The sequence below is a fragment of the Onychostoma macrolepis genome, chromosome 21, assembly GCF_012432095.1.
Source record: "Onychostoma macrolepis isolate SWU-2019 chromosome 21, ASM1243209v1, whole genome shotgun sequence".
NCBI lineage: Eukaryota > Metazoa > Chordata > Actinopteri > Cypriniformes > Cyprinidae > Onychostoma > Onychostoma macrolepis.
Window position 1 is genome coordinate 19077388 of NC_081175.1, and position 24319 is coordinate 19101706.

The window sequence follows — 24319 nt, forward strand, 5'->3', positions numbered from 1 at the left end:
CTGCATGGAACTACTTTAGCTGTGTGTTTGTCTGAAAATAATTGCACCCCTGAAAACGTTGTCAACTATTTAGATTCAAGCATTCAACAGCCCAGTAGCATAACTATATATAATAAATTGCAGTTTACATCTGAATACAATATTGAATACAATTACAATACTATCTGCAATTTTAGTGCTGGTCTTTTCAGCAGAGAAGGCACGGCACAGCACTGCACGTTTATATAAAACTTTGTCTTTTTTTTCAATTTTCCCTTTTCCTTTTTGAAGAACACAAACTCTTTCTTCCTCTCTCTCCTCCATTCATTCCTTCTTTCCCTCCTCCCTCTCGCTAATACTCAAACACATTCCGCAGGAGTATTACCATCACTTTCCTTTCATGAGCTTTGAGAGAATTCTCCTCATCATCGAGAAGAGATGCTCTACTTAAGTCGACCTCATACAACTCATACAATGGAGTGTTTGCCGAGTGCCTCGCCGGCTTAGTGACTTCAAAGGCTCGCTGTGAGCCTCTCTTCATTAAGCTCAGATTTGCCTCTGTTCTCTCTGAAATTGACAAACAAGCCATGTGTGTTCTTCTCACTGTCCAGTGGATGTGTTTAATGATTCCAGCTCAAGCGGAGATGAAGGAACAGGCTGTTGAACAAAACCCCCAGAGTCGCTTTCCCTGTGATTAACTTTTGCACAAAACGTGCTTGAAGGGCGAGTTCCTGTGCTCGGGTGTCCTTGGTCGCCGTGTGTAGGTGCATGTGTTTTTCTTTATTAGCAGACTTGCGCATTTTCATGACTCAGAACAACATCCGCCGTGGTTCTAGCTCCTCTTCTGAACCCCATCACTGTAATTTTCAACATGACTGAGTCATGTCAAGCAGAAGTAACTACTGTCTCATGTAATGTTTGCCTCATTGTCAGTCAGCCTGTCTGTGCTTGCTTGCGTCAGGCCCCCCAAAAAGAGAAAGGGCGCTAGTCCAGAAGCAGGAGAAGTGAGGAAGTCTATCTTTGTGCCGTGACCAGGCATCCGTAAGCAGGGTGGTGGTGGAGGTTGTGTCCTCTGCAGAGCTCTCTACCGATAGTATCAGTAAATAGAAAGATCCCCAGGGAGCCGGCTGAGCCTCACGCGGTGCTTCATGGCCAACGCGCTGCCTAATGCACCACTGCGGACAAAGCTAATAAACCCAAAATGCATGTGAATGGATGAAGATGTGCATGTGTTTTTAAATAGAGATAAGGGATGATGGGAAGAGAAAAATAATTTATTTCTGTGTGTGTGTGCTTTATTTTGGCTTGCTATTCGGTGTTTATTTCCTAACATACAGTTTTCACTGTTTTGTTTGTCATTCCAATATTATTCTGTTCCCTCTCTTTCACTTTTTTTACTGTCGCATTCTCTCTGTTGCCACATTGTGCCAACCTCTACTCGCTTTTCTTGTGTTTACCTTCCATTTTTACTCAATTTGGGGCTTTGAAAATAGCAGAGCTTGCCAAATATCTGTTGTTTCTAAAAGAAAAAAAAAACCTAAGCATTAAACTTTACTCATCCTGTATGCTTTCTGTTATTCAGATGTAAGGTTGAGGAGAGGTGTGTTATTTTTACCAGAAATCTAACTTTTCTCAAATAATTTTTGTCTGCCGGATAAATTGGTAAAAGAAAATCCCATAGAAACTGAAGGAGCCACATTTAAAGGATTAGTTCCAGAATAAATATTTCCTGATAATGTACTCACCCCCATTTCATCCAAGATGTTCATGTCTTTCTTCCTTAAGTCGAAAATAAATGAAGGTTTTTGAGGAAAACATTCAAGGATTTTTCTCCATATAATGGACTTCAACGGGGACCAAAAGGTTGAAGGTCCAAACTACAGTTTCAATACAGCTTCAAAGGGCTCTACATGATCCCAGCTGAGGAATAAGGAATAATGAATGTAGTGTAACAATAGGATATTTTCTAAAAAAATAAATAAATAAATAAATAAATAAAAGGCATATACGTTTTAACCACAAATGTTCATCTTGCACTAGCTCTGCGTTGCACATCCACAACTTCACGCATTACATAGTCATGTTGGAAAGGTCTGCAAAGCAACCATCCAAAGAACACTATCATGGCGATGAGTTTTCTTTCAGAAAATGTAAAACTTTAGATCTCCTAAATTATATATTGCTTGTGAGATTATAGTGCTCTCGGTGCTGCATGCAGCTACACAAACCTGAGGCCTTCAAGGTCAGCTCTGTGATGCCTGTTCTGAAAAAAACAAAAAAAAAACAAAAAAAAAACAAAGCCTCTCTGGGTGTTTCTATATGTGTGTCTGTTTGTTTTACACCAGGTCTTTAAGTCAAGCATTGGTCCCTGCGCTCTAAAAAAAAAAAAAAGAATTAACAGTCTGTGATGGGCTTTTCTTTTTCCAAGACCTCAGCAAATCTCATTTCAATTAAGAACCATGCAAATCCAAAAGCCCTTTTAGCCTTAAATGTTCTCATTATGCTTGGGAAATAAGTGTATGGATTAGTAGATGGCCAGAACAGACTGCTGGCGTAAAGAAAAAAAAAATATATTATAGAAAATATGCACTGAATAAATGACAGAAGAGTTTAAAATAATAGCAAAGAATTTTATACCAAAACTATTCACACCTTTATGACAAATTTGTCATTGACTAGAAAAATGTTCGGATGCGTGAATAAAATGTTCAGTGTCCAAAACAAAAGAATCAATATGAAAACAACAGACCATTCTGCGCTATGTTTTGTATGCATTGTTTAACCAAAAAAAAAAAAAAAAAAGCATGATTTTCATGGCTGTCCTTGGTGTGAATAGGCCTTGAAACCATAGATTGCTATTGCAGATTCTATATTTTTCAACTATCCTATAGATCAGAATAAAATGCAATGTTCAAGTGTTTTGTTAATAGCATATTCTAGATTAGCAGCACATGTAGTATAATGAATAGCTCAGGGTCCACATCTTTACATAGATGTGGAAGGGACAGATCATACAACTTTCTATCAGAGGTAAAATCAGCCTTTAGTATCTAACTTGAAAGGGAAATCTGAACATCTTGATAGCCCAAGAGGAACGTGGGGGAATTTACCTTGAAATGTAGATATAGTTAGTTCAAAAAGACCTTAGCACTTCTAACCACTCTAATGTGACGTCTTTAACCCTGCCGTCAATCTTAGACTCTCCCATTTAAGCTTATTTCATCCTGAAATACATCTGTACACCTTTAAGGAAGTATATGAAAAGACCCCTGCAGTGGTAATGGGAAAAATATTGTCAACTCCTCATTTTTTCCCCAGGCTCTATAACAAAAACCCCGTGGAGAGATTTTCTTTTTCCGTGACATGCATGAATTCAAGCGGATTTAGCTGTTTCAAGCCTAGTCTGGTGCTTAAATGATTATTGAGTATATGTGTTTCAATTTTCATGCATATTAATCCGAGCGCACGCTGACTGGGGACACTCTCGGCACGCTTAGCTTGTGTTGTTCCACCGAGCCGTAATTCGATCTGCCAGCCATGAGAGACCGCTGTGTAGAATTCTACAAAGTACAACAGCTGGTGTGATCTGAACATGTTAGCGTGTGGTTTGGTTCACTTGTGGATTCGATGGCAGACTCCCAAACCTAATAATTTTACCTCCAAGCTCATATGAATAGCAGCATGATCCTTAAGAGACTCAAGTGAGACGCTGAAGTGTGAGACATGCACAAGTTCCGCCAATGTCTTTGTTTTGTTTCACCAGGGAGAGTGAATACAATATGTGATAATATTTTATTATATACGGTAATTATCTAAAATGTGTGTGTGTGTGTGTGTTAAAGAGTATAAATTAATGTTATATAATATTTAAAAATGTGTATTTATATAACAGTATAATATATATAAGTAAAATATTTGTATATATTTTCTCAATTTAATATTATTATATTATTATTAAATATATATTTATGCCATGGTCTGTCTGAATACTCGATTCTGATTGGCTGGCAGGTGTTTATTAAATTCGTTGAACCGCAGGTAGTTCCAGGTCAGTTTAATCACGTTCTATATTAATGTGCTTCCTATAAACATTGGTAACCATAGTAACATACAGTTACAGTTGAATAGTAATACAGACGAAAATAACCGTCATTTTTATCGTTCCGGTCAAATATTGCAGCGCAAATATTATTAACATCTTTAATATGTGAATCCTTGCAAATGACCATGGCATAAACGGGATAATCAACGGTTAGCTGTGCATTAAACAATTTGAATGCACTTCGCGGAGGCAACCAGCATCGGGTGGTTCTTCGCCTCCACGTCGTGCATTCAAATCGTTTAATGCACAGCTAGCCGTTGATTATCCCTTACATATATAATATGTTAAAATATATCTAATATTATAATGTTTAGTAGATTCATTTTATTTTATTTATACACACACACACACACACACATATATATATATATATATACACACACATACTGTATGTGTGTGTGTGTGTGTATAAATAAAATTGTGTGTGTGTATATATATATACACACACATACTGTATGTGTGTGTGTGTGCGTTTATACATAAAATATGTATATGTATATGTGTATATAAATTAAAATAGTTTATATACACATTTTTTAAAATATGCATATTAATGTATTTTAATATAGTATTATATTAACAAACTAACGAGAGTGAGAAATTTAGTTATGTATTTAATATTAAATATTAAATAGAAAAATTAGCATTTATTTTTGTTATATCCATTTTTTTTTTTCAATTTCTACTGTTGGTCTCCAGGAAAAAAAAAGTTAATTTAACATGTCGACCTGTGTCAGTGGGGCATGTTTGATCATGTTTTGTCATCCTACAAAATCTCTATATTACAGAAAACAAGTATATTTAATTAGCCAGTTGACTCGAACGTTGCAGTTACTAAGATGAAATCCTTTGAACAACCTCCCATGTGATAACACGCCATTAAAGGGATAGTTCACCCAAAAATGAAAATTAGCCAAAGATTTACTCACCCTCAGGTCATCCTAGGCGTGTCTGACATTCCTCTTTCAGACGAACACATTCGGAGTTATATTCAACATTGTCCTGTCTGTTCCAATCTGTATAATTGCAGTGAATGGTGCCCCTGTTTCTAAATCCGAAAGAAAAAGTACCCATCCATCGCAAAACTACTCCACACGGCTCTGGGGTGTTAATAAAGGACTTCTGAAGCGAAACGATGTGTTAGTATAAGAAAAATTTCGATTCTTAAAACTTTATAAACAGTTTAGTCCAGCTTCCCCAGGTGAAAAATAAATATATTTAAATTGTGATTTTTCAGACACACTTAATATATTTATATTTATATTATACTGTACTAATTGCATATTAAATGTATTATTTTGATACATATATACTTTAAGTATATTAAAGTATATTAAGTGTATTTCAAGATATGCTTAAGTTCAATTTTAATCTATTTGTAATATATTTAATATATTGAAATTGTGTTAAATTGGAACCACTTTAAGTATATTTAGTGCAATTTAAGTGTATTTTTAAAAATACATTTAAAATGTACTTTTAATACTTCATGAACTACAGGTAAAGTATATTTGAAGCATCGTTTTAATGTGCTTCAAGTACATTTCAATTGTATTTCAGCTTATTAGAAATGCATTAGTATTACACTATTAGTATATTATATTATATTTATTAGTATTATATTTTTCAATATATACACACACGTACACTTTGATATTTAGAAAACTTTAATGTATTATATATTGTGTACATTACAAATATTCATGAAGTACATTAAAAAAAGTACAGCAGCATATATACTTTGGTGAAAAACAAAAAAAACATACTATTAAATGTATTAAAAATGCACTTGAAATACAAGTATGTTTATAGTATTTTTGTGTTACTACAATCATACTCAAGTACATTTTAAAACATTATACAAAAAACATAAATGAAAAATAGACTGAAATACTATGGAAGAGCCATCTTATCCATTTGTAGAACATTTCAGTTATACCTGTATTACTGAAAAGTAAAGAATTTTACATCAATGAATAAATAAAAATTACAATGCAATTTTCTGAAGAAAAAAAAAACATGTAAAGTGAATAGATGTGTGTGCAAAGACTGAAGAAGATAAAGTTCAAGCAACAGAATAGGGAGGGATGGAGGGGTTTTGGAGGTGGACAAGGAGATGGTGTAGGGATGGTGATGAGAGGATGACGATGATGCCCTGGCGGCTTAGATGGTGTTTGGCACATGGCACAGACCCAGAGCATCCCAGTGCTGACAACACACGGCGGAGTCGAGGGAGGGAGGAGCCAAGATGTAGATGGTGTGGCTGCCAACATCTGGGGGCCGACCGATGGAGACAGAGCTGGTGGATCCGAAGGCGCAGACGGAGGGCTGATGGAGCTGAGCGTCGTCGCAGGTTCCGGAGACCTGGGCACAGCCTAGTCAGTAGTGTCTTGCAGCTTTAGAAAAAAAACAAAACAGAAACAAAATTAGATAACAGATTTTTACATGAATGACTGAAAAGAAGCACAAATTAGCCACCTGGAATGGACACATTGCTAACATTTTTCTTCCAAGATTGACCGAATCCCCCTCCATTAGGCCTGATTCAAAAATCTCTATAACAGAGGAGATACAACATTAAAATATACTTACTATTCCTTTGCTTGTCTCTGCACTCAGATTTCATTTTGTCTTCTATAGCAGCTGATCTGAAAAACAACAAATGTTAATATTTCTCACACGCACACACACAAAAAAAGCCAATGATGATTGATGATTTGTTTTCTATTTAAGAATGACAGAACAATGTACCTGTTCGGAAATATAGTCAAAAACCTTACCAGCCTCAGCAGTTTCAGATGTACTGTATCCTTTTATAAGCAACCCTTCTTGCAATTTAATCTTTGTTCTTATCTGTAATGAGAAATATATATATTAGAAAATAAAGTCATAAGGTTGTCAAGCTTGAACAAATATAGACACCAATCAACCAACACTACCACAGTTTGCTGATCAGCTCAAGACAAAGTAATTGTATGTTCATAATCATGGTTTTTCAAAGATCATTAACCTCATTACAATGAAGCCAGATTGTTCAGGAAATCAGAAATAAATACAGGTGCTGGTCATATAATTAGAATATCATCAAAAAGTTGATTTATTTCACTAATTCCATTCAAAAAGTGAAACTTGTATATTATATTAATTCATTACACACAGACTGATATATTTCAAATGTTTAATTCTTTTAATTTTGATGATTAGAGCTTACAGCTCATGAAAGTCAAAAATCAGTATCTCAAAATATTAAAATATTTACATTTGAGTTTGAATAAATGACCATCCCTACAGTATAAATTGTGGGTATCTCTTATTCTTTGAAACCACAATAATGGGGAAGACTGCTGACATGGCAATGATCCAGAAGATGAACATTGACACCATCCACAAAGAGGGTAAGTCACAGAAGGTCATTACTGAAAGGTGTGGCTGTTTACAGAGTGCTGTATCAAAGCATATTAAATGCAAAGTTGACTGGAAGGAAGAATTTGGGTAGGAAAAGGTGCACAAGCAACAGGGATGACCGCAAGCTTGAGAATACAGTCAAACAAAGCCGATTCAAACACTTGGGAGAGCTTCACAAGGAGAGAACTGAACCTGGAGTCAGTGCATCAAGAGTCACCACGCTCGGACGTCTTCAGGAAAAGGGCTACCAAGCCACTTCTGAACCAGAGACAACGTCAGAAGCATCTTAACTGGGCTGTGGAGAAAAAGAACTGGACTGTTGCTCAGTGGTCCAAAGTCCTCTTTTCAGATTAAAGTAAATTTTACATTTCATTTGGAAATCAAGGTCCCAGAGTCTGAAGGAAGAGTGGAGAGGCACAGAATCCATGTTGCTTGAAGTCCAGTGTGAAGTTTCCACAGTCTGTGATGATTTGGGCTGCCATGTCATCTGCTGGTGTTGGTCCACTGTGTTTTCTGATGTCCACAGTCAACGCAGCCATCTACCAGGAGATTTTAGAGCACTTCATGCTTCCTTCTGTTGACAAGCTTTATGGAGATGCTGATTTCATTTTCCAGCAGGACTTGGCATCTGCCCACACTGCCAAAGGTACCAAAAGCTGGTTCAATGACCATGGTGTTACTGTGCTTGATTGGCCAGCAAACTCGCCTGACCTTGGTATTGTCAAGAGGAAGATGAGAGACACCAGACCCAACAATGCAGATGAGCTGAAGGCCACTATCAGAGCAACCTGGGCTCTCATAACACCTGAGCAGTGCCACAGACTGATCGACTCCATGCCACGCCGCATTGCTGCAGTAATTCAGGCAAAAGGAGCCCCAACTAAGTATTGAGTGCTGTACATGATCATACTTTTCATTTTCATACTTTTCAGTTGGCCAAGATTTCTAAAAATCCTTTCTTTGTATTGGTCTTAAGTAATATTCTAATATTTTGAGATACTGATTTTTGACTTTCATGAGCTTTAAGCTCTAATCATCAAAATTAAAAGAAATAAACATTTGAAATATATCAGTCTGTGTGTAATGAATGAATATAATATACAAGTTTCACTTTTTGAATGGAATTAGTGAAATAAATCAACGTTTTGATGATATTCTAATTATATGACCAGCACCTGTATACTTCATGTTGCAAATAAAAGAATGTTAATGTTAACTAATTTTATTTAATTTTTTTCTGCCAATGCATCTGTCAAAAACACGACTGGTACAGACAAATAACGTTAATTAAATACAAATCTTACCTGAAGTCACGGTGAGGTAATAAACACTCGCAGAAGCTTGTAAAAATAAGAACATACCGCTTTATGCCATGCCATAGTCTGTCTGAATACTGGATTCTGATTGGCTGGCAAGTGTTTATTAAATTCGTTGAACCGCAGGTAGTTCCAGGTCAGTTTAATCACGTTCTATATTAATGCGCTTCCTATAAACATTGGTAACCATAGTAACATACAGTTACAGTTGAATAGTAATACAGACGAAAATAACCGTCATTTTTATCGTTCCGGTCAAATACTGCAGCACAAATATTATTAACATATTTAATATGTGAATGCTGGTAAATGACCATGGCATAAACAGGATAATCAACGGCTAGCTGTGCATTAAATGATTTGAATGCACTCCGCTGCGCGTCGGGCGGTTCTTCGCCTCCAAGTCGTGCATTCAAATCGTTTAATGCACAGCTAGCCGTTGATTATCCCTTACATATTTTCTAATTAATTTCATAGTTCCCCCAAAACAATTTGAATTCTGCCATCACTATGCTCCAAACCTTCGTTCATCTTCGAAAGAAAAGCGGAGATATTTTAATGAAATCTGAGTGTCCCTCCGATGAAAAGATTCATCAAAGATGTTCACGTTTCAAAAAGTTCATCGCAAAAAAAAAAACATCGCCAAAGTAATCCATATGCATTGCGTGGTTTCCTCCAAGCGCCCTAAAGAGACACGATCGCTCTATATAATATAACACTGTTTAAATTTAGACTTATATTCACATTCAAGGGACATTTGCACGCACATCATATTTGATTTACGATGCTCTCTGCTGCAAGCTCATTATCATACGAACCAATCGGAGCCATTCAATGGCTCTGGAACCAATCAGTCTGTGTTGTTTGAATTTAAACACAAATAAACGTTTTTTTTTTTTTTCTCATTTCAGATATGATGTTGAAATCCTTGTGGGAATTTCAGAAATATATATTAGAAAATAAAGGCGTGAAGCTTGAACAAGTTTATAAAAACCTAGCTTATTACAATTAATGTATCATGTAATGAACAACAGCCTAATCAACCAAAGTAGCATAACCCATATTAAACAACATATTTTAAATACTGCAATGGTTAATAATATTTGACAAAGGTTTGTACATTGTAAATGTAAAAAATGTTTTTCAAAATATCGTACTTTTCCAAATATTAAAATTATAAATACATAAATATTTAAAATATAACCATGTGTAGGCCTACTGCAATATAAAGTACATTAAAAACCTACTAAAAGTGTAATCATTTTGTTATGTTCTTACACAAAGTACACATAAAATATATTTTCAGTAAGAGTAACATAAGTGTGTTTTTTGCAAATACACTAAAACGTCACTAAAAGTATGCTTGTGTTTAGTATATTCCTTAAAGGTGTAACTAAGAATATATTTATTAACATAGTATTTCTACTATACTTTTTAGAAATATAGTAATAGTGTGCTTGTGTTTAGCATATTCCTTAAAATTGTAATTAAGCATATATTTATTACCAAAGTATTTCTAGAATACTTTTTATAAACACATTAAAAGTATGCTTCTGTTTAGCATATTTCTTAGAAGTATAACTAAGCATATATTTCATACAAAAGTACTTCTAGTATACTTTTTAGAAATATATTAAAATGCAATTCAGTATATTTTTAATGCACTTCAAATAAGCATGTTGGGAATACAAATGTATTATAAACATACTACTTGAATTTCAAGTATATTTTTAATACATTTAATACTACGTCTTTTTCACCTGGGTCCTGTCTCTCGAGCAGGCGCGGTCCCGACAAGGCGGTTGAGAGTATGACGTAGGCGCAACGAAATGCGCAATGTAAGCTCCGGAGAGAAGCGCGCAAAAATCTCAGTCTCCTCTTGCCTTATATCGAAATACTTCGACATTTTTCACTTGAATCTTCATTTTAATAGTTAGTGACAGGCGTTTTGTTTTCCTTTCTCCTCTGTGCTTCCGTGTTCGTCACTCTCTCCCAGGAGCTTACTCTCGCGAGACTACGCGCTTCTCCCCAGAGCTTACATTGCGCATTTCGCTGCGCCTACGTCATACTCTCAACCTGCGCCTACGTCATACTCTCAACCGCCTTGTCGGTTGAGAGTAATTTTTCGAAATTTTTCTTATACTAACGCATCGTTTCGCTTCAGAAGTCCTTTATTAACACCCCAGAGCCGTGGAGTAGTTTTGCGATGGATGGGTACTTTTTTTTTGGATTCAGAAACAGGGGCACCATTCACTGCAATTATTCAGATTGGAAGAGACAGGAAAATGTTGAATATAACTCCGAATGTGTTCATCTGAAAGAGGAATGTCAGACACGCCTAGGATGACCTGAGGGTGAGTAAATCTTTGGCTAATTTTCATTTTTGGGTGAACTATCCCTTTAAGTGCATACTTTTATATCATTGTAGTTCACAGTTTACTAATTGCAGGTACAATCCCATTGGAGCCGTCTGGATCAAAGGCACGATAGTGATAGAACGTTCCAATAACTCCAGTTTATGAGTCGCCCCTACCAGATATCAAACTTGTATTCTCTGCCCCATCAAGCCAAACCCCTAACCACCAGGCTATCACCACCCCGCCTGTAGATGTTTGTAAAACTGAGGGAAAGTGTTGTTCTGCTGTGGGATCTACATCCCACCATGCAGTCCGTTCGTCTTTGCTGTCCTCCAGAGGTGTTGAGAGCCTAACCTCTCTACCTGTACTCAGCATGCTGCTGTGTAAACCCTATCACGAGCAGCTGCCCACTGTAATTAGACTTTCAGCATCACTAAATGTGGTCTCAGCAGTATTCTCTGGTGCTCCTTCTCTTTCTTTCCCTCCCTCCCTTTATGTCTTTCTCTGTGTGAGGATAGGTGGAGGTAATTTACTGCAGATTCAATCCTGAGTATGAAATGAGAAACACAAAAATCTGTCTTTCTCTATATTAGTTCAGGCATAAGTAGCTCTAAGCCGGTCGCATGTAATGCATGAATTATGTGCTCTGATGTCTCTCATGTTAGCTAATAGGTGTCATCATGCAGATGGGAGACTGTTGCTGGTCAAATTAAAGAAATGGCGGTTTAAAGGGACAGTGCACCCAAAAATAACATATAGTAATAATAATTTACTCACCCTATGTCATTTCAATATATACAACCTTATTTCCTTTGTAAGCCACAAAAAAAAAAGAAAAAAAGCTGCATCATACAATTGTCTACTGAAGTCATGTAAATGCTTTTTTTGTTGAAAATATAGTGTTATTTATTTAAAAAAACATCTATAATTTTCTTTTGAAGTTTCAGTTACGTTTTAGTTACTGTATAAAATAATTGTTCAAAGTTATAAAGTAAACAAAGACTACTAAAGTGTTTTAGAAATGCCATTTATTTTTTTTTTCTACTTCAAAATTTCACATTAAATTCAATTTGTTACTTGCAGTGATGGGAATAACGGCGTTATAAATAAACGGCGTTATATCAGCGTTATTTTTTCAGTAACGAGTGATCAAACGAATGACTGTTTCCCCCGTTACAACGCCGTTACCGTTACTGACAATAAAATGCTGCGTTACTAAAATTTATTATAATATTATAATTTTATTTTTCAGTTCATCTGAATGGATGCACAGTGTAGGCTACCTGTATTTGACGTAGGCTACCGTAAACTCTAGTGTGAAGGCGCACGAATCGCCGTCGCTTTGTCTCACATATGCAAAGAAAGAAAGATACAGAGCGAGAGTCTTACATAACATGCAGAATTGACGCGCAACATGTAAACGATATTATTTGTTGTATTTTCCTGTCAAAATAATGGAGTTCCTTTGGAATTCTTCAGCTTTTAAGAATTGCCGGTTTCTCTGGTAGTGGGCGGAACTAATGCGCAAATGACAATCTCATTGGCCGGCACTCACCTATTATCGTCCTTGTTTTGATTTCAGCAAATCAATTTGAGCAAAAGCAGACTACGTGATTAATATTCATGAATTCAGCAGTTTATTAATCCTTAGTAGCTACATTTTAGTATTATTAGTAGTATTATTCTTTCCTTTATTTTTATATCAAAAGACTAAATGACAAACAATAGGCTATCTTAAGCACCACCACCAGTCCTAAGTTCAGTCAACATGACAAATATGCATTCATACATGGTTATTCTAATTACTAAAATTCTATTATCATATAATGCTAAATTATCATAACATCATATTATAATACTAACTAATGCTAAGTGTCAGATATTTAAAAAAGAACTGTGCCATTTTACAAACATAAGCTTTATATATATAATTGGTTGATAATATTTCCAATAATATATTTAATTTGAAAGGTGTCTCTCACATTGTCCCACAGAAATATTAAAATAGTGTAGATTAGTGTACAATGTTTTATAATAATAATTTATTCTATTTAGTGTCCATTTCATTCATTTAACATATTTAATATTGGGGGCATCCAAGTTATTTGAAATATATATATTTTTAAAGTAACACAATAGTCACTTCCCTGGTAATTAGTTACTTTTATAATGTAACTCAGTTACTATTTGTGAGAAGTAACTAGTAACTATAACTAATTACTTTTTTAAAGTAATGTGCCCAACACTGGTTACTTGCCTTTTCTTTGTAATTGTTTGTGAAATTACGAGCAATTTATGAATGAAAATGGTTTAACCCCAAATATTTTCAATGTATTTTCAGCATTAATCTTAACAGTTTTATAGATATTTTGTGGACATTTTATTTTATAGATTATTTCCTTTTTTTTTTTTTTTGCTTTTTGCTTTTGATACAGATGTTAAAATCTGCTCAACGTTTGCTACTAAAAATGATTTATTCTTTGTTGATTCTGATTTTAATTTATTTTATTTCAATTATACATATTTAAAGTGCCCCTATTATGGGTTATGAAAGGTTCATGTTTTGGTTTTGGGAGTCCCCAACAACAGGTTGACATGCATGCAAGGTCAAAAAACACTTTCATTTTCTTATAATATGCATTTATTTTTACCTTATTTGCTCAACGACTCCCAAACAATTCGCTCAATGATTCATTTTTCCAAACCCCTCCTTTGCGTGATGCTAATCCGCGGTGATTGGTCTGGTTGGTCGATTTCATTTAGAGAGCAGTGCTGCTTTGTGTACAGTATGGAAGCAGAATAATGACAATAGTTTTTGAAACATAAAGTATGCTGAATTCCACAAATCGAAAAAAAAGATGCATTGCAATTAACAGTGCTTGCATTTTAATGCCTTGTATTTCCAGGGCTTGCATTTTTAGGTCCTGACATTTAACATAGTTGTTTATTTAAGCTGTGAATATTTCAATTCAAAATATTTCACACACATTTTCATAATTAAAAATTCAATAATTCATATTCACCTTCCAGAATTCACTTCCAAAATATTCAATCTGTTTAAAAATACGATGTATAATATTCGACAGGCAAATTTCGGTCATTTTATTTCACTTTCCAAATTCGCTGCCACAAATTCAGTGGTTAAAATTCGGCAGAAAATTCGGCAGAAAATTCAGCGTTGCACATCTGGGAACCGCAGGAATAGCAGGCCATATGTGGATCAAGTCATTCATTTACAAAAACTGATTCGCATAAATGGAGCAAGTGCTAAGTAGAAGTTTTGATTATTGGTGCCAGTATAAACATGTGGAAACGCTGATTGTGTGTATGTTTCATTCAACATCGCTGTTTCCCGTAGCCTACATTCAAGCAGCTTTCTCTACCACAAAGGAGACTATAATGCTCTTTTACCCAATGATGAAGTACAGAACTAACATTACATCTGAGGAAGACATATATTGTTTTCGGTTGTTTAGTTTCTGTAACTTTGTATCATGTGACGCTGTAATACTGGGGTTCCCCTCATACATCACACTCCAGGATTCCCCAAAGACGCGTAACGCGCCTCAGTGAACTAATACAGTGATATAAGACCTCAGATCTCAGAATACACTTTATTGATGATTATGCAAACTATATACAGGCATGCAAAAGAGGTCAGAAGAACGCAACGCGCTGCATTTTCATTGCTTTCCCTTACCACTGATCTATAGAGTCGACAGTCCTATAAAGATATCAATACCACGAATAGTTTTAACAGTAAGCAACCACTTTATATCGACATAAAAAATGAATTCAAAACGGCCTAGGTGTATTGTTGCTGCAAATGTAAACCGGAGAAAGCATTGACGCGCTATCGCACACAAGGGGCCATCTGACAATTCCACCGACTGGGTTAAAACGTCCAATGTATTTAAATTAAAATGACTATTAACATTTAAAATAACACACTGTCAAATCGTAAAGCTTGTATCGCTCATAGTGATTTACTACAGATGAGATTTTGACAATACCTCCCTTTATATATATGTACAGTACACAATTATTTACTTATAAAAGATCCCTGGAAAGGGTTTTTTTCATGTTCCAACGGTTGTAGTACGTTGCTAGATACAAAACTGACTTACTACAGGTTAGATTTTGCCAATATCTCCCTTATGGTATGTACAGTACACAAATATATTTAAAAAAAAACTACAGTAATTCACCAAAAGGGTTTTTCATGTTCCACAGGTTGCAGTAAGTTGTGAAATTTTGCCAGTATCTCCCTTACTGTATGTACAATTCACAATTGACCTATCGGTAAGCCCCGCCCCCCTTAGTTACTGTTGCTCCCTCAGACAAACAAACGGAGTTGCTCACTTCTTACAATGACAGATACAGTATGAAAACCATGTCCCACGATGTTTTTGCACAATTTTGGACACAAAAGGCCACCAAATGGGAATTAAATATTCAATGGAGGGATTTATAAAATATTTAAAAATAAATACGGTGGGTAACTCGAAGGAGGGTTTACGTTAGCTAGTTTTAGCCAGAAATACCTTGCTAAAGCACAAGATAACATTAACGTTCTGCTTGAGCATATGAAAACTGTAACTTAATGTGTATGACAACCAGAAAATGAACGTTTTTGTCTTCATTTAAAAAATAAAAAAACTTTGTGAATTACAGTAATTTCTTAAGAATAATTATATACTGTATGTACAGTGAGGAAGATATTGGCAAAATTTCAACTGTAGTAAGTCAGTCTGGTCACTAGTAACATTTTGGTGAATTACTGTAATTTGTTTTTCTTAAAAATATTTGTGTAGTGTACATACTTAGGGAAATTATTGTCTAAGGTGAGTTTTTGGCAATATATATTTAGTCAGTTTGAGTAAATTATTCATTTACTGTAAACATTAATTTGAATAAATTATTGGAATTTAATAATTTAATAAATTATTACTTCGTTTTGTACTGTGAGGTAAATTTGCAGATGGCCCCTAAAGCAGCTTAGGCAAATATCAAACCTAAAACTATAGCGCTTGGTTTTCTATGAAACTTGTTGGTTGTGGGCTCATATTCTGGGCTCATCTGCTTAAATGTACATAATATACAGTAAAATATTTTATTAATTAGATGCTGAATTTAATCATTTATTATCACTGAGGCAACAAACCACGTTAAGTGTTTTCTTTATGGGAAATGTTTAACGTGTGCGTTCCTTAACTTGCATTCATATCCTCATCTGTTTGCATCATCAGTAAGATCTGAGTTTGGTGTTTTAATAGGCTTGTTGGAGATGAGCAAAATCTGAGCAGAACCGATCACCGCGAGATGCATGCCTGATTTCCTGATGCCAATCTGATTTCATGTGATTGTGTATTTAAATTATGCTTGAATATTCCCAAACACTATGGCTGTGTGAGATATGTGATTGTTGTCATATTTCTATAAAAATCTAAAATATATGTTTATATTAAAGTAGAAATGGATGATAAATGTGCCTTTCGTATTAAATAGCAAGAACTTTGGGTGTCTTGTTCATCATATTTATATTTATATAAAAGCAACAGAACTGAAATTATATCACAAACATAACGCGTGAGAGTGAGAATAACGCGATATCCGCCTTTGATCTCGTTGGTATCTGTTCTACTTCGAGAGTGCAGAACTGTCCGTCTTGACTGCACTTATTTCACTCCTCCCCTCACTGCAGATGCCTACATTTCAGGCGAGGCGCATCTCAAACAAGTCTAATAGCTGTTATTGTGTTAGTGCACTACTAAGCCGCAAAATGTGTTTTCTTTAACCGATTTCTGAGGGAAACAGCGTGAAACCTTGCGTGTTCGTTCATATTCTACATCTGCTTAACTGTCGATATAGTTCGCATAATCATCAATAAAGTGTATTCTGAGATCTGAGGTCTTATATCACTGTATTAGTTCACTGAGGCATGTTACACGTCTTTGGAGAATCCTGGAGTGTGACGTATGAGGGGAATCCCAGTATTACAGCACAGCGTTACACAAGCCATGATACAAAGTTACAGAAACTAAACAACCAAAAGCAATATATGTCTTCCTCAGATGTAATGTTAGTTCTGTACTTCAGCATTGGGTAAAAGAGCATTATAATCTCCTTTGTGGTAGAGAAAGCTGCTTACATGTAGGCTACGGGAAACAGCGATGTTGAATGAAACATACACACAATCAGCGTTTCCACATGTTTATACTGGCCCCGATAATCAAAACTTCTACTTAGCTTGCTCCATTTCTGCAAATCACTTTTTGTAAATGAATGACTTGATCCACATATGGCCTTCATCAACATGGGCTTGCGCCACCTGCTGGTGAGTGGCTGACATCAGCTGGAGATCATGCATCGGTGCTCTACTGCTATTCCTGCGGTTCCCGGATGTGCAACGCTGAATTTTCTGCCGAATTTTAACCACTGAATTTGTGGCAGCGAATTTGGAAAGTGAAATAAAGTGACCGAAATTTGCCTGTCGAATATTATACATCGTATGTTTAAACAGATTGAATATTTTGGAAGTGAATTCTTGAAGGTGAATATGAATTGTTGAATTTTGAATTATGAAAATGTGTGTAAAATATTTTGAATTGAAATATTCACAGCTTAAATAAACTAAATTTCAGGACCTAAAAATGCAAGCCCTGGAAATACAAGGCATTAAAATGCAAGCACTGTTAATTGCAATGCATCTTTTTTTCGATTTGTGGAATTCAGCATGCTTTATGTTTCAAAAACTATTGTCATTATTCTGCTTCCATAGGTACAGCTGTTACCGGGGAAACAGCTATTTTTTAACGCTCCAAAAGCGGCACCTAGTGGCAACAAGTGGGCCGGCAATATGCTAATGTGTCATGTTGACCTCAACATGAAATGGCTTAAAGGTGCTGTATGTAGGATTGACACCTAGCGGTTGAACTAGGTATTGCAGTCCAAATTCAAAATATTGGAGACGTTTTTTTTCCCCCGGCCCCTCCTCCTCAGACTTGACGCACAGGCAGGTTGCCAGATTAACCACACCAACAGAAATGAGCGCACATTAGTGATGGGAAGTTCGGATCATTTTACTGACTCGGACCTTTGAGTCTCGTTCAGCAAAATGAACGAATCTTTTTTCGAGTCATTTCGTTCATTTTAGCAAAATATAATTAAAATGTTACGTGCTACTTCCCTAACACATCTACTACTTATGCAAACGTTGATCACACTACAAACAATACAAAACTAATGCTATAAGAAACAGAAAAGATTAATTCATTGTTTACCTGGGTCTTCTATTATTAGCTCACCTCACCTCTTATCTGACAAGTCTTCGGGTTTGAGTCATTCGTTCATCACGTGACAGCCTCATAAGCTAAACCTATGCAGTCAGAACCGGAAAGAGAATGGATTAGTTCATCTCCCGAGTCTTTCGAGTCGTTCGTTCTTTTGTCACGTGACGTGACAGCATTGGACAGATAAATTAGTTAATTTACAAGCTTCCTTACAAACCGGTGCATAGTTATTATTATTATTTATTTATTACTCTTACAGTTACGTGATGCGTTACTGGTCTCAAATTGTAGCTTTTTAATTACAGTTTATAAATGTGAATTTCTGTCATGATTCTTTTCCATAACACTGAATGTGGTAACAAAGGTAATAAACTAAAGAGTTGGTTATTATTATTATTATTAAGTATTTTTCCCTCAGACTGAATAGGTTTAGCTTATGAGGCTGTCACGTGATGAACGAACGACTCAAATTCGAAGACTCGAAACAGGTGAACTAATTCAGTGCAGGACCTATAGGATGTTGCGCATGCGCGACTGAAAGAATCACTATCCGAGACGACTCGTTCTTCCCGAGTCACATTAAAGATTCGTTCAAAAAGAACGAATCGTTCAAGAACGACTCATCACTAGCGCACATGACGAAGAATACAATTAAATACGCTTTGGTTTCCCCAACTGGCAACCCGAGGTGCCGAAATACAATTGGGTAAACTGGAAGTGGGCGGGTTTCACAAACCATAACAATCACAGACATGCCTGGCCGGAATGCACATTTTCAAAGGAGAATAACTGACTGTAGCATCGTTTTTCAGATAAACAAGTGTTAACTTAGCGTGTTTCTTAAATATCTGCAAACATATTATGGTATTTTTATGCTTTAGTAGAGTCAAAATCCTACATACAGCACCTTTAAGATTCGTTTTAAAAACGACTCGTTTCAATGATTCAGAGTCGACTCTTTCTTTTGAGAGACAATCATTACGTTTACATCATAGACTGGTTTACATGGACATCAATACTCCGATTTTAATATGATTAAGACAATACTCTGATTAAGAGTCTACCATGTAAACAGAGATTTTTGATTACCTTAAGGCAAGACACTGCAGGTGAATAGGGTATTTTTTTTTACTAATAGTTATCGCCTTACTTACCTAGTTGATTGCTTACATTGATAATTGCAAACATTTGTTGTATTACAAGTTTTCTAAAATGTTAGGTTTAAATATGCAAATGAGGCATTATTTAATGAAATATGCACTAATTTGCATAAATTTCTAGTACAAAAATCTAAACACTGGATGAAGTCAGTTTCAAAATTCTTGTTTAATTTTTTGGACATATTACAGTCAAAAGTTTTTACGGAGGGAATTTTGGATATCTCATTTTGTCTCTCCATAATTCAGAAAATACTTAGAACAGACAGAAAACACTATTTTGACAATTTTGGGGGAATTAAAATGTTGTATATAATCAAGCAAATTATATATGAACAAATCCCTCTGTAAAAACCTTCAGGATATAGACAGGAATACAAATGTGAAGTTTGGTGTCTGTAAGTGCTACTGAAGTGGAGATTTATGGCTCAGTATAGGAGAAAAAACTCATTTTGAGAAAACGGCCTTTAAAAATATGTATTGTAATTGAAATCTATTGACACAAATAGATAAAGTGCTATAAAAGAAACACTTAACAGTGTCTTTTGGATGTTTTCGTTCTACTAGTCTGAAAAAACACTTTATGAAAAACCAAAAAGCCAAAAATCTCAAAATTGACAGGTGCATGAAAAAACAGTGTTTTTGCCTGCAGTGTCTCCCCTTAATCCGGCTAAAGTCATAATCGAAGTAAACACAAATCGAATTAAGACATGTGGAGTATTCCTATTTTAGTCGCATTATCGAGGTGCAGTACAGACATGTAAACACCTTAATCAAACTATTACCGCCGTGTAGGACTTTTCGCCGCATTTTGAGACAGGATACGCACACGGTAGTGATCAACCGTTTGACGGCAAATAAAAGAGCTTCAACACCGCCGTTGTCTTGCGTACAAATAATTAACTGCACTTGAAGCTTTCATAAAATTAAAAATGAAACACCCAAAACTGTATATGGCATCATCACGAAGACGAACTATATGTTTGTACGTGAAATTCTGGAGGAGACGTCGGATAACGTCACGTGGTGACATAATGACGCATGCCATTAATCGAACTATAATGTACTATAACATGTAAAACGAGAACATGAAAGGATTATTCTAAAAGCAACTCATGTAAACACCTTAATCATAATATTGTCTTATTCAGAATAAGGTAAATAATTAGATTACTGATGTCCATGTAAACGTAGTCAATAACTTTATACACGGTGCACTTTCAGATTTAAAACTTTGTAGGATGTTTTCATTCACTTAGAGCTGTGTTACACACTGCATGAAAGGTAATTTTCAAAAATCCATAATAGGGGCATTTTAAGTCAATTGTTTTGGTCTTACTGTTTATTTTAGTGTAAAATAATAACCTACTTTATAATGAGATTAAAGTAAACTAATCTTTTGAGTAAGATCTTTTTAATCGATTGATCCAGTTTATCAAATGATTCGTTCATGAACTGAATGCACTGACTAGTCACAGAGTGGTTACAGAGGTTAACAGCTCAGTGGAAATGAAGTTTATTATTTAATGCCGACTTCCGGCTGTATGTATGACTTCTGAAGACTTGAAATACAGTGTAGAATTTGTATGCACCTCTTTTATGATGCTTTTGCATTCTTTTTGAAGCTTGAAAGCTTTGGTTCCCATTCATTGTAATTGCATGGAAAAGAGTGACGATTATATTATTCAAAATATGTGCTTCACGGGAAAAAAAAGAAAGTCTCAGAGCAGGAGAATAAATAATGGCAGAATTTTCTTTTTTGTGGTTGAACTTTCCCTTCAAGCCAGTCACATGTAATGCATGAATTATGTGCTCTGATGTCTCTCATGTTAGCTAATAGGTATCATCATGTGAAGACCACTCGTACCTCAGACTACAGATTAGGTGTTCTTACTGAAAAGAAAGAATAGGAGGTTTAAGGGTGTGTTGGCGTAGGCATGCACGGATCAGGCTGCTAAATTGTTTACACACACACATTTCTCCTAATGAGAAGCAGTCAGGTGGTGTAAAGCTGTGTTACGCTGACGGGGCCCGGCTGGTGACAGATCACACTGCTTTCTACAGCCTCACTGAGTTAATTACACACTCCTGTGTCAGCTCACTACCTGCCAAAAAGAACGCGGGAAGGAGAGAGGAGGAGGGGAGGAAGGAAATAACATAAATAATGACAGATGCATTGTACAGTCCATTAGAGACAAATCAGGTCTCATGATTTAAATCTGGTGATTAATATGCATGTGGGGAAAGCAGAGGATATGAGGGAATATGAAAACCAGATTCAAGTGTGAAGGTTCTCATCACCTGAATGCATAATGACCATCAAGCGTCTAATTGGGAGATGTGGGCAGGTTTCGGGTTTCGCGCTAATGCACACCTGCTCTCTCTCTTTCGTTCTCTGGATCTATTTTCCTCAGGTCTTGATTAAGGAACATCGTAGGGAGCTTAAATGAACTGGAGAAGAATGCCAACTTGGACCTTGGTGTGAATCATTAGCTACAATAATATGTATGGTTGCTTTGAAAGCTTGCTTGACAGTTTTTTTAGAGATAAAACCAGAACAGAATTAGCATTTTCAAATCTGCTATTTGCTATGGATTTTTAGAATAGAGGCTTCCAATTTACGAGTACAGCAAGAACTGTGGTTAATATTATTTGAAGAGGCTTTCGTGTTTTGTTCTACAACATTAATTAAATGTTCCTTTTGAAACTGCTTTAAAATTCAGTCTTTGTTAATGTGCTTTCTTTCAATCAGCACAGGTTTTTATTTCTTTTTGGAGCTGGTTGGTTATAGGCTTCATTGTTCTGAGCGTATGCACTTTAGCTTTTGAGTGAAAACATTTGTGGATAATTTTGGCAATGTTCACTCAAAAAACTGAGGCGCATAAGTTCAGATCAATGACGCCTTCAAGAAATACAAACCTGCGTATACTGAAAGAAAATACGCTGATAAAAAGATTGAATCCAATATTTGATAATAATATCGCAGAACAGGACAATTATAAGCAATTTCATTGTGGGCCGGTCATTTTTAATACCGGGATGTGTAACAAGGTGGGGGAAAATCCCCAAAAAAGTAAAAGTAAAAATAAATAAATAAAACTTTTTTTGTTATGTGAGCAAAGTCAGTAATTAGGTTTTATTCCAAAACAATCACGTTAACTAGCATTTTTTTTGGGAAAAGTATATACTCTCTGGTTGAAAATGATTGGAAGTCCTTTATAGCTCTTTGTTAGAAACTTAAACTTTTATTCTGCATAATAAAGCACACACATGAACATCAAATGACAAAAATCATATATAATGGATTTCTCATTCTTTAAGAAAGAGTAACTTTGAAAGACAACTCCACAGCATACACATACTGTAAAAAAGGACACCAATGAGAGTGAGAGGAAATAAATGAAACAGAAGGAGATGGAGAGAGAGAGAGAGAGAGATGGATACACTCACTGCATATTGAACTCAATTAGTGTAACAGCAGGGGGCTTTCTGGATTAGTAGCATTCTGTTTTATTGGCTAAGCTGAAATAAACCAAACTTGTTTCTATGGTGCACCTGGCAGAGGTTATTTTTTAGTGGACAGTAGTTGTTGCACCTTACACAAGATTTGCTGTATATGGTTCTTCCACTACGCTTGAGTGGTTTTAACTGAACAGCACGTTTTACATCTGAAAGGTGCAGGACAGGAGTCTACGCAGGGATCCACAGGTGTCCTGTTCAAAAAATTGTGAAGGCAATGAGAAGTAGGAATCTAATCACATAAGTGTAGTAAGTGCCCGAAAAGTGACATTTTGAACATAATTCTTTTAAATGGCCATGGTATTTTGTACATATACACATTTCTGTACATTTCACCTAACATTTGATTAAATTTAGACTGAATTCTTTTCTGATTTGGAGCGTGAAAGAAGTTTAGATTCTGAACTTCTGAGTTCTGATTCAGAATCTGGTTTTCTGTCTTTTTTATCTTTCTTTACATTCTTTTTATTTATTTCCTTTTATTTCCTATTTTTAATTTTTTTTTATTTTTTTATTTTCTTATTTTTCCTATTTCTTTCTTTCTTTATTTTCTATTCAGGGTATTTATTATTTCCTCTTTGTTGGAATATTGTGAAGTTTTCTATTGTATGTACAAACTGTTCTACTTGATGTTTGATGTTGATTTGACTTATTTCAGATGTGATTTCTGGTTCTGTGTTCTCGTTTAGAGTGTAAAAGAATTCAGACTCAGAGTTCTGATTCAGAATTTGATCAATCTTGGTCTAGAATTCTGATCTTTCTTCTTTTCATTCATTCATTTATGATATTTATTTATTCATGATATTTACAGGATACTTTTTTCACTCATTTTTGTTGAAATAATGCTAAAAGTATTATTAAAATAAAAATTATCTTTAGGAATATGGAATTTTTCATAACTTTTTTAAACTGTTCCATATGGAGGGCAACCTGAAAAAAAGTTGTAAAAATAAATACACGTGGGAATAAATAATTATAAAAAATAAATGAATGCATAAATAAATAAATAAATAAATGCAAGAATAATTTATAAAAAAATTAAAATAAATACTGAAAATAATATAGAAAAAAGGTAATAAAAATAAATTTATTACAAATTAATTATATTTGTTTTATCAAACCATTTATTTTATTAATTAATTTATTTTTAATTTCTGCAGGAATGGTCCTTCATAGTTCCAAAGCAGCAAGA

General features: G+C 35.2%; 1 long non-coding RNA gene across 1 annotated transcript; it reads right to left on the reverse strand.

The window, feature by feature from the left end:
• Nucleotides 1–5988: 5988 nt before the first annotated feature.
• On the reverse strand, nt 5989–7121 carry LOC131529303 (uncharacterized). The gene is made up of 3 exons (XR_009268053.1): nt 6862–7121; nt 6674–6729; nt 5989–6477 (listed from the first exon to the last, which is right to left on the reverse strand). It is a non-coding gene; the product is annotated as an uncharacterized LOC131529303 (long non-coding RNA).
• Between the last annotated feature and the right edge of the window lie 17198 nt (nt 7122–24319).